The sequence below is a fragment of the Hemitrygon akajei genome, chromosome 16 (assembly GCF_048418815.1).
Source record: "Hemitrygon akajei chromosome 16, sHemAka1.3, whole genome shotgun sequence".
In the NCBI taxonomy this organism is placed as follows: Eukaryota; Metazoa; Chordata; class Chondrichthyes; order Myliobatiformes; family Dasyatidae; genus Hemitrygon; species Hemitrygon akajei.
In genome coordinates this window covers 91,189,558-91,200,235 of record NC_133139.1, presented here as the reverse complement: position 1 = coordinate 91,200,235, position 10,678 = coordinate 91,189,558, and positions in this window count along the sequence as shown.

Here is a 10,678-nt window from a genome sequence, read left to right as displayed (position 1 = left end):
GGGCTCAAGTCTTACATTTTATTACAAAATTAATTAAAATGCATGGACTTCAAGGAGTTGCAACTGATGGGTTATTCTTGCTATGTTTAATGCTCCCAGTCACAGTGGAAATTCTTTTCCCATTAGTTTTCGATGTACAATTCCCATTCACCATGGAAAGGATCCTATTGTGATATATCACAGCTTAATGTGGCAACTGCTCCAAGACTGCAAAAAAATTGCAGAGTTGTGAACATTGCCCAATCTATCATAAAAACCAGCCTCCCTGCACACTGTTTATTTTACACTTACCGGTGTCTCGACAAAGAAGCCTACAGTCAAGGCCTTTCCACCCATCATTCTCTCTTCTCTCCCCTCCAAACGCTCAGCAGATACTAAAGCTTGAGAGCCAGGATCAAGGACAGATTCTATCCCACTGTTATAAGATGATTGAATAGAGGTCTAGTACGATAAAGATGAACTCTCGATTTCACAGTTTGCTTTATCAGCTCCCTTGCACTTTGTCTACCTGAACTGCACTTTCTCTATAACACTCATTTACATTTTTTAAATTTAGAGATAGAGTCCAATAACAGGCACTTCTAGTCCAACAAGTTTGCATCATCCAATTACACCCATGTAACTAACTAAACTACTAACCTGTATGTCTTTGTAAAGTGGGAGGAAACCCACCTGGTCTCAGGGGGAACATACAAAATGTGGCAGAATTGAACACAGGTTGCTGGCCCTGTGACAGCATTACTCTAATTGCTTTGCTTCCGACGTCCTGCATTCTAGTTTTTTCCTCCTTTTCTACTACTTTTATCTACCTATAAAGGTGACACTTCTCATTGTTATCTCAGTAAATGGGACAACAAAAAAACAATTAACAATGAGTGGAACAAATTATAAAGCATAGAAATCGGCCACCCAGTGCCTTGAGCCTGCTCCTCCATAGATGTCTGTGCCAGTCACTAAACCAGCATAAACTAATCCCGTGCCTGCACACAATCCACATTCCTCCATTCCATCTGCTCATTGTGTCTGCCCAAATGCCTCAATAAGATTTTTCACCCCATTGCTACTTCTCCAGCAACCTCTTCCCCTTAACATTCAAAATGTTACCCTATCTCTTCCGATGGTGAGAGTTTGCTGATGATTCTCGAGTTGGGAGAATTTGAAATAAAGCAGCTGCAAACTGTAATGTTGAAACAGTGAGTTGTTGGCTGCCCCTCTCGCTGTGGCTGGAGTGATTCCCCTCTCCCTCGTTAGTGAGAGAGAGCCTGTGGCATGTCCAAGTGTTGGGATGGACAGTGGTTTTTGATGGACTCTAGATCACGGTCTGATTGGAAGCTTTGCTATTGCTTGGTGGGTGGTGGGGGCTGATTCTGGAACAAGTGGGAGAGGGAAAGGGTTGATTCTTTGCTGTTGCTTATGCATTTGGGCGGTGGGGAATGAGGGGGTTTGGGGTTCTAACAATTTCTGTCATTCACTCTCCGGGGATTTTCTTCTGTTTCATGGATGTCTGCGAGGGGCAAGTATTTCAGGTTGTATACTGTACACATTCTCTGCTATTAGATGAAACAATTAAATATCCTTGGTGACTGACACCCCCTCCCCCTTTGACCTATTCAATGAATTTCAAAGATTCATTGCCTTCAGTTAAAAAAAACTGACTCCTGAATGGCTACTTACTGTGACTAGAAATGTGACACCAACCACCCCCAACCCCCTCCACACACACACAAATTTAGGCTCCAACCTGATGGCATGAACATCCATTTCTCTACTTCCAGTAACTTTTCCCCAACTCCCTTCCATCTTCTTTCATTCCCAATTGTGGCTCACCTCATACCTTTTCTCTTCTCACCTACCCATCACCTCTCTACGGTACCCCTCATCCTTTCCTTTCTCCCATGGTCCACTCTCCTCTATCTGATTCTTCTTTGTCAGCCCTTTACTTTTTCCATCTAGCACCACCACCACCTTATTCTGGCAAATTCTCCGCTCCCCTACCACCTTCCTTTCCAGACTTAATGAAGAGTCTTGGCCCTAAATGTTGACTGTTTATTTCTTTTCATAGATGCTGCTTGACCTTTTGTACATGTTACTCTAGATTTCTAGCATCTTCCGAATCTCTTGTGCTTATGATATGCCCATGTGAATTTTGTGCACTTCAATGAGATCACTTCCAATATTGGCAAGACAGACCCACTTTCGTCTTTCGTCCTTCCACATGAGTAACTTATAACGTTGTTCAGAGCAATATGGTCAGGGGTGAAATGGCAGCAGTGGGAGAGAAGGCTGTATCTTCAGTACTTCCAAGCTCTGCAGACTCACACAGGTTAAGTTTTCCAAGTATTGCATTGGATTTCTACCTAAGCCATTGAAGGTACTCAATGGGAGGAGGTTATTGTAGCTGGCAGATCATTATTAGAACCAAGACACAAGTTGTCAGTAATGCTAACATTGTCTTCAATTCATCCTGTTTGGTTAAAAAGAATCATGAGTTTATGTACAAACAGAAACAACAGCCACAGTGAATGTGACCCATTGTGCTGTATACACTGTATATCTCAGAGGGTCAAGCAGAATCTGTGGAAGAGAAGCAGTTAACGTTCTGTGACATGTTATTATCAGCAGGAATCATATCCACTCTTCCTCGTTTTATCTAGGCTTTACAAATGGAAAAGCTAAGGCTTGTTTAACCACGTAACTTGGATGAAAAGCTATCAAATTCAGTTCATAGCAACACACACAAAACGTTGGGGAAAATTCAGGCAGCATCCATGGAGAGGAATACACTCAAATTTTTGGGTTGGGAGTGCAAAACATTGACTGGTTATTCCTCCAGCACTTTGTGTGTGTTCCTCTGAATTTCCAGCATCTGTAGAATCTATGTTTACAAATAGGATTCACTAGATCTTGACAGCAGAAATAAGAGGAAATTCACCTGTGATTATTTGTGTGTACAGGAGCCCTTGAAACACAGGCAATGTTGAAGATTTAATCAGTGGTCAGCTCTGCTCAAAGGACCTTGACCTCTCGACAAATAGAAGCAACCATCCACTTGATTAACTGAGCAAAAATAATTTCCCTGTCCATCTGACATTTTGAAAGGATCAGTTAAAATGAGATATCGGATGAAGCTTCCTTCTTACCATATGCCACTCAGAACCTGCTCTTTGAGCACCCATGTAATGGGGAAAGTCACTATTTATATTGATCATCGTGCAATGAGGCTTTGAGGAATTAGATGCTGCTTTCATTGGAAGTGACCCCATCCAAGGAAGCCTTGGTCAGAGTCTCTTCCTCTGATAGATCAAGAACTCCATAAATGTAAGCAACTGGCTTGCAGACTTCCTGCAACACATTCTACCTACCTTTAATACTCCAATCACTAACACTCAGAACCAATACACATTATATGAACAGTTTACTATGGTGTTTATGGTTAGTTGAACAAGAAGCCTATATAGTTCTCCATGGATTATTACCTTGTCATTGTGGAGGGCTTGTGAGCTCCTGAGATCACAAGAGCTATGCAGTCTAGAGCTTTGCTCCTGGTAGTGTCACCCATGGCAGCAAAGTCAGGGGGGAGGTTCCAGATAAAGAGTGATCCAATAAAGACCTCAATGGTGGAGCTGGTCAAAAATGATGACAAATCACAACAGCAGTGAAGATGGAGGAAGGCTGCAGCAATGAAGTCATCCTGCATGCCATGTCACTGGACACTGACCCTGAGCTGTCAAGGAGTGTGTTGGCTGCCCATGCAGCAGTCTCCCCATGTTAAACAAAGTCATGCACAGGCATTCCCCATGAAAGGAAATAGCCCCTTAGGAGTACATCATACTTGACTCAAGCAATTACACCATTATAATACTTAATCAATTAAATCTACTAAGGGCATCGCTGAATAACACTCAAAAATCCCAAAATATTTTGAACACAAGAGAGACTGTAGATACTGGACATGTGCAGCAACAGACACAAAATGCTGAAAGAACTCGGGATGACAGGCATTATCCATACAGGAAAATGAACAGTGAACATTCAGGCTTCATCTCCACCAATGGGTGGAGAGGACCATGAGCTAAAAGGTGATAGGTGAATACAGGTGAGAAGGGAAAGTAAGGAGGCGAGAGAAGTGGGGGGGGGGGGTGTATAGCAAATGATGTGAGAAGTTGGGAGGTGATAAGTGGAAGATGAAAAGGGTTGGAAGAGTCTGACAGGACAGTGGACCAGAATATGGGAAAGTGGTAGGGAAGCAGAGGGAGGAAGATGTAGGTGGTGATGGGCTGTGAGGATAGAGGAGGAGAAACAGGAGTAAAGGAGCAGGAAGGATAAGGAAAAACAAATGGTATATGAGAAATTACCAAGATACAATATAACATATTGTACCCCCAATTTGCTCCTGGCCTCAATGTGACAGTAAAGGAGGCAGCGGAGAGGCATGACATTTATTGGGATGGAGTGGAATTAAAATGGCCGACCACAGGGAGATTATGGTTATTACAGCAGATGGAAAGTGTTACTTCTACTGAAAAATACAAAGTATAATTACATTGGCTTTTATTTTCCCATTCGCACTTTATAATTATAACCCCTACCTTAATGCAGCAACACTATGACCACTGTGATTACTTTGCACTGCAATGGATTTATATAAATTGAGTAATTTATTTTTCTTGTGGCCACTTTATTAGGTACAGGTGTGGAACCAGATGTGGTCTTCTGCTGGTGTAGAGCATCCACTTGAAGGTTTGATATATTGTGCGTTCTTCAAAGTCACTTAGATCACATTTCTTCCCCATTCTGATGTTGGTCGGAACAACAACTGAACCTCTTAACTATGTCTACATGCTTTTATGAAATGGAGTTGCTGCCACATGATTGGCTGATTAGATAACGGAGAAAATTTGCAGATGCAGTGTGTTGACTGATTAGATATTTGCATATCAAGGTGTACCGAATAAAATGGCCACAGAATGTATGTTGCCATGTGCCTGCAATGTTGCTGCAAGTTTTTTTTTATTGCATCTGTGCATAGATTTCCTTTTGCATATAGCAATAAACAACTCTGACCTTTTCATGCCCCCTTTTAAAACAGTATTAACACAGTAACATCAATGCCATTTTGTTAAAGCCCCATTTTTTTCTTCTTTTTACTGATTGCTACCTTGCTTCTAAGGGGCAGGATAAATGTTTTCTATTAAATAATTGGCTCAGTAAATCCCACCGCTATTGATGCTTCAAGTCATGTAACACAAACCACGATTCCCAGCAAACATCAGCAGGACTTCGATTCTGGTTTGTTTCATTTTGAAAAGATTTCTCCCAATTTGGGAGCAACAAGTTTATTTTACCAATGCTGCCCTCTGGTGGCGTTAGGAGAACCAATGTAAAAGACAACGTGAAATAAAACAGAAAATGCTGGAAAAGCAAAATGCTGAAAAAGAGAAAAGAGGGCTTCAAATTGGAGAACGTGAAAGGCAAAAATTAGTTTAGGTAGCAGAGAAGGTGAGAAAGCCAATGGATGCAACAAAGGCAGTTACTTTCAATAAGGTGAACTAATATGGCCATTAAAAGATTAGCTTTTATTTGTCAGATTAACACACACAAAATGCTGAAAAAACTCAATGAGCTATATTGGTTAACTGTCACATCAAAACATGCAGTGAAATACATTGTTTTGTGTCAATGTCCAACAGTCCAAGATGTCCTGGAGACAGCCCACATTTTGCCATGTTTCCTGCGCCAACTAGCATGCCTATACTCACTAATCCTAACAGCAAGTCTTTGGAATGTGGGAAGAAATCAGAGCAACCAGAGGAAACCCATGCACTCATGGGAGAAAGTACAAATTCCTTGCTGAGTAGCTGGAATTGATCCTGGATCTTACAGCTCACGCTGTAAAGCAACTGTGCTAACTGCTACGCTACTGTGATGTCCCTCCTTTGAGGTGTGTGTTGCTAATCCTGTATATTCTTGTCCACTGAGACAAATTCAGATCAGATTATACAAAGGAATGCTAGGCAAAAATAGCCAGTTCTAATAGAATGAGCAAAGTATCAAAAGACAGCAGATCCAACATGAATCCTGCAAGCTGCATAGTGACCAGATGAAAGATGAGACATTGTTCCTTTTACATTGGATCTCATGATAAGTGTAGGAGACCACAGCTATAAGTCAGTGTCGGATCTCATGATAAGTGTAGGAGACCACAGCTATAAGCCAGTGTCGGAATTCAGTAGGGAATTGAAGTAGCAGATCATTAAGGGCCCCCATTACCCAGGACATGCCATCTTCTCATTGCTACCATCAAGGAGGTGGTATAGGAGCATGAATGGTGCTTGGAGTGATCCAACCTCACGTGCAAGTTAGATAGACTGATATCAAAACTCTTTCATATCAACTCTTCTCCAAATCGTACACTCCAACAGTAACAGCGATACCAACTCCATCTTCGACCGCATCTTGAACACATTGTGTTCCAGCTTTGTAATACACCAGTACAACTCATGCTTTGAAACAACTCTACCTTCTCTTGCTTCTTCATTGTTCGCAGTGATAGTTGACCACAATTTACTTCAGAACAGGAGTTATTAGTAATGTTTTTATTCATATTTTTTGCCTTCTGAAATACCGTTAAGCTGTTGCACAACTTCAGTAGTGGCATTTTAAACTGATAGTATATATATTTATATACACTTGTTGCAATTTGTTTTTTTTAATTATTGCATTGCATTGTATTGCTGCTGCAAAAAAAACAAATTTCATGACATAGACCAGTGATATTAAACCTGATTCTGATTCAGAAATTTAAGACTGGAAGTCCATGATTTCCACAACAGTGAAAGTTTAGGACTAGTGATCATCACTAGTCAGCAATTTAACACTTTCTACATCAATACCAACAGCTTAAAACTATTTATACAATTTAGTACAATGTATGACACAGATAGCCTTTTACATTTGAGGGCATGCTTAGTCACAGAGGATACAAAATGTTATAAAACTGCTAGTAAGTAGTCTGGCCCTGCTGGGAGGATTAACTTAAAGACTGAGAAATTCAGAACTATCTTCATTGAAGAGAAGACATTTGAAAATAAAGGTAAACCAGGTAGTGAGTGCTGAAGCATTGTGTCAATAAAATTTTACACTAATACTGCAGGAGAAAGGAGTACAGACATACTTTATTGATCCCGAGGGAAATTGGGTTTCGTTAGTCGCACCAACCAAGAATAGTGTAGAAATAGATCAATATAAAACCATAAATAATTAAATAATAAATTATTCCAAGTGGAAATAAGTCCAGGGCCAGCCTATTGGCTCAGGGTGTCTGACAGTCTGAGGGAGGAGTTGTAAAGTTTGATGGCCACAGGCAGGAATGACTTCCTATGACGCTCAGTGTTGCATCTCAGTGGAATGAGTTTCTGGCTGAATGTACTCCTGTGCCTAACCAGTACATTATGGAGTGGATGGGAGACATTGCCCAAGATGGCATGCAACTTGGACAGCATCCTCTTATCACACACCACCGTCAGAGTCCAGTTCCACCCCCACAACATCACTGGCCTTACGAATGAGTTTGTTGATTCTGTTGGTGTCTGCTACCCTCAGTCTGCTGCCCCAGCACACAACAGCAAGCATGATAGCACTGGCCACCACAGACTCGTAGAACATCCTCAGCATCGTCCGGCAGATGTTAAAGGACCTCAGTCTCCTCAGGAGGTAGAGACGGCTCTGACCCTTCTTGTAGACAGCCTCAGTGTTCTTTGACCAGTTCAGTTTATTGTCAATTCGTATCCCCAGGTATCTGTAATCCTCCACCATGTCCACACTGACCCCTTGGATGGAAACAGGGGTCACCAGTGCCTTAGCCCTCCTCAGGTCCACCACCAGTTAGTTCCTTAGCCTTTTTCACATTAAGCTGCAGAGGATTCTGCTCACACCATGTGACAAAGTTTCCCACTGTAGCCCTGTACTCTGCCTCATCTCCCTTGCTGATGCATCCAACTATGGCAGAGTCATCAGAAAACTTCTGAAGATGGCAAGACTCTGTGCAGTAGTTGAAGTCCGAGGTGTAGATGGTGAAGAGAAAGGGAGACAGGACAGTCCCCTGTGGAGCCCCAGTGCTGCTGACCACTCTGTCTGACACACAGTATTGCAAGTGCACGTACTGTGGTCTGCCAGTCAGGTAATCAATAATCCATGACACCAGGGAAGCATCCACCTGCATCACTGTCAGCTTCTCACCCAGCAGAGCAGGGCAGATGGTGTTGAACGCACCAAAGAAGTCAAAAAACATGACCCTCACAGTGCTCGCCGGCTTGGCCAGGTGGGCGTAGACACGGTACAGCAGGTACATGATGGCATCCTCAACTCCTAGTCGGGGCTGGTAGGCGAACTGGAGAGGGTCTAAGTGTTGCCTAACCATAGGCCCGGGCTGCTCTAGAACGAGTCTCTCCAGGGTCTTCATGATGTGGGAGGTCAATGCCACCGGTCTGTAGTCATTGGAGCCACTGGGGCACGGCGTCTTCGGTACAGGGATGAGGCAGGACGTCTTCCACAGCACAGGAACCCTCTGGAGACTCAGGCTCAGGTTGAAGACATGGTGAAGTACTCCACATAGCTGGGGGGCACAGGCTTTGAGCACCCTGGGACTGACACCACCCGGGCCTGCAGCCTTGCTTGGGTGGAGATGTTTCAGCTGTCTTCTTACCTGTTCAGCTGTGAAGCCCACCGTGGTGGTTTCAGGTGGGGGAGGGGTGAAGTCATGAGAGCAGTGTCGGGGGCTGTGAGGAGGGGTAGGAGGGGAGAGTGGATTATGTGTTGGTTGGGGGCGGACAACAGATGAATCATGTGGGGGATGGGCAGGGGCCACAGTGTCAAATCTGTTGAAGAACAGGTTAAATTTGTTGGCCCTGTCCACACTGCCTTCAGCTCCTCTGTTGCCAGTTTGCTGGAACCCAGTGATGGTCCTCATCCCACTCCACACCTCTCTCATGTTGTTCTGCTGGAGTTTCCACTCAAGCTTCCTCCTATACCTGTCTTTAGCCTCCCTGATCTTGGCTTTCAGGTCCCTCTGCATTGTCCTCAGCTCCTCCCTATTTCCATCTCTAAAACCCTCTTTTTAGCGTTCAGGATGTCCTTAGTTACCCATGGCTTGTTATTTGAATAACAAAGGACAGTTCTTGCCGGAACATTGCAGTCCACACAGACAGACAGACATACTTTATTGATCCCGGTTTCGTTACCAGTTGATATAACCAGTGATGCACTCTGTGAGCCCATCAATGTCCTCTCCATGTGGCTCACAGAGTGCCTGCCAGTCTGTCACCTCAAAACAACCCTGGAGTGCCTCATGAGCCTCCCCTGACCATTTCCTCACTGTCCTCGAGGTTGCAGGTTTACTCTTCACCAGAGGCACGTAGCAGGGTTTGAGATGCACCAGGTTGTGATCTGACCTTCCTAGTGGGGGGAGAGGAGAGGAGCTATTACCGAATAATAGGTGAGATCACCAAGGTGCTATATAAGGGCAGCATGGGCTAGAGTAGCAGATTTCCTTCCCTGAAGGACTTCAGTAAACTAGATATTTTAAAAAATTCTTTAAAATCAATTATATTTTGGAATATTTGAGAGAAGTACTACTTATGTAAGATCATAGGCTTATAGAGCTGTGTGGAGGATATCCAGTTTTAAATCCATTTAAAGGAATTAACTTAAAGGATATTCAAATGGCAGAATTTTAAACCAATTACATTTAATGTATTTTCACTTAGGGTTGGTGTATCTGTGGGACTGGAAATGAAAGAGAAGAATGTATTACCATCTCCCAACTCCATTCTATTACAACCTGACAAAGGGTCTAGGTGCAAAACGTTGACTGTTTATTCCCCTCTGGCTTTGAGTTGCTCCTGCACATTGTGTGTGTGTATTGCTCAAGATCTTCCACAATCTGCAGAACCTTTCATTTTTATAAAAGGACCCTGAACAGATAAACATACCTGTTGTTGCAAAAAAGACCATTCATCCACTACTTATCCTTCATATAACCTGCAATTATGGCATATAACTCCATCTGAAAACTCTCCAGAGCTTTAGGCTATATAATGTGGGATTTGAAAAAATTACATGCCCTTCTCAGACAACTAAATGGTCCATTTCACAAACATCTATAAGTTAATTTTGTCTGAAGTCAGAAAATACATGAAAAACACCTAATGTGGTTACCATACCTCCTCAGTATTGTAATAAAAGACATCAGAAACAGGCAAGACTAATAAAAAATAATTACTGAAAGTGGAGAGGAGAAACTAGTTGTTTTTGTAGGTACAGCTGCTTGTACACATCAGAGGCACCTATCGGCTTAGTAAGCCAATCATTCTTCATCACCACTCCACAGCCCCACCATAATCCACAGTACTATTCCCCTTTCATTATCCCCCTCTTCTTCACACTGGTAATTTACAGTGAATGTCCCACCATTGAGCACATCTACAAGAAGCACTGCCATAAGAAAGTAGCACCTATCTTGGACAACCCCCATCCAGGCCATGCTCTCTTTTCACTACACAAAAGAGAAACATTACATCCCACACCAAGTTCAGGAACACTTATTATCCTACAACCATCAGGCACCTGAACCAGCGTGGACCACCTCAGCTCTGAACTGATTCCCAAACCTCTGGACCCA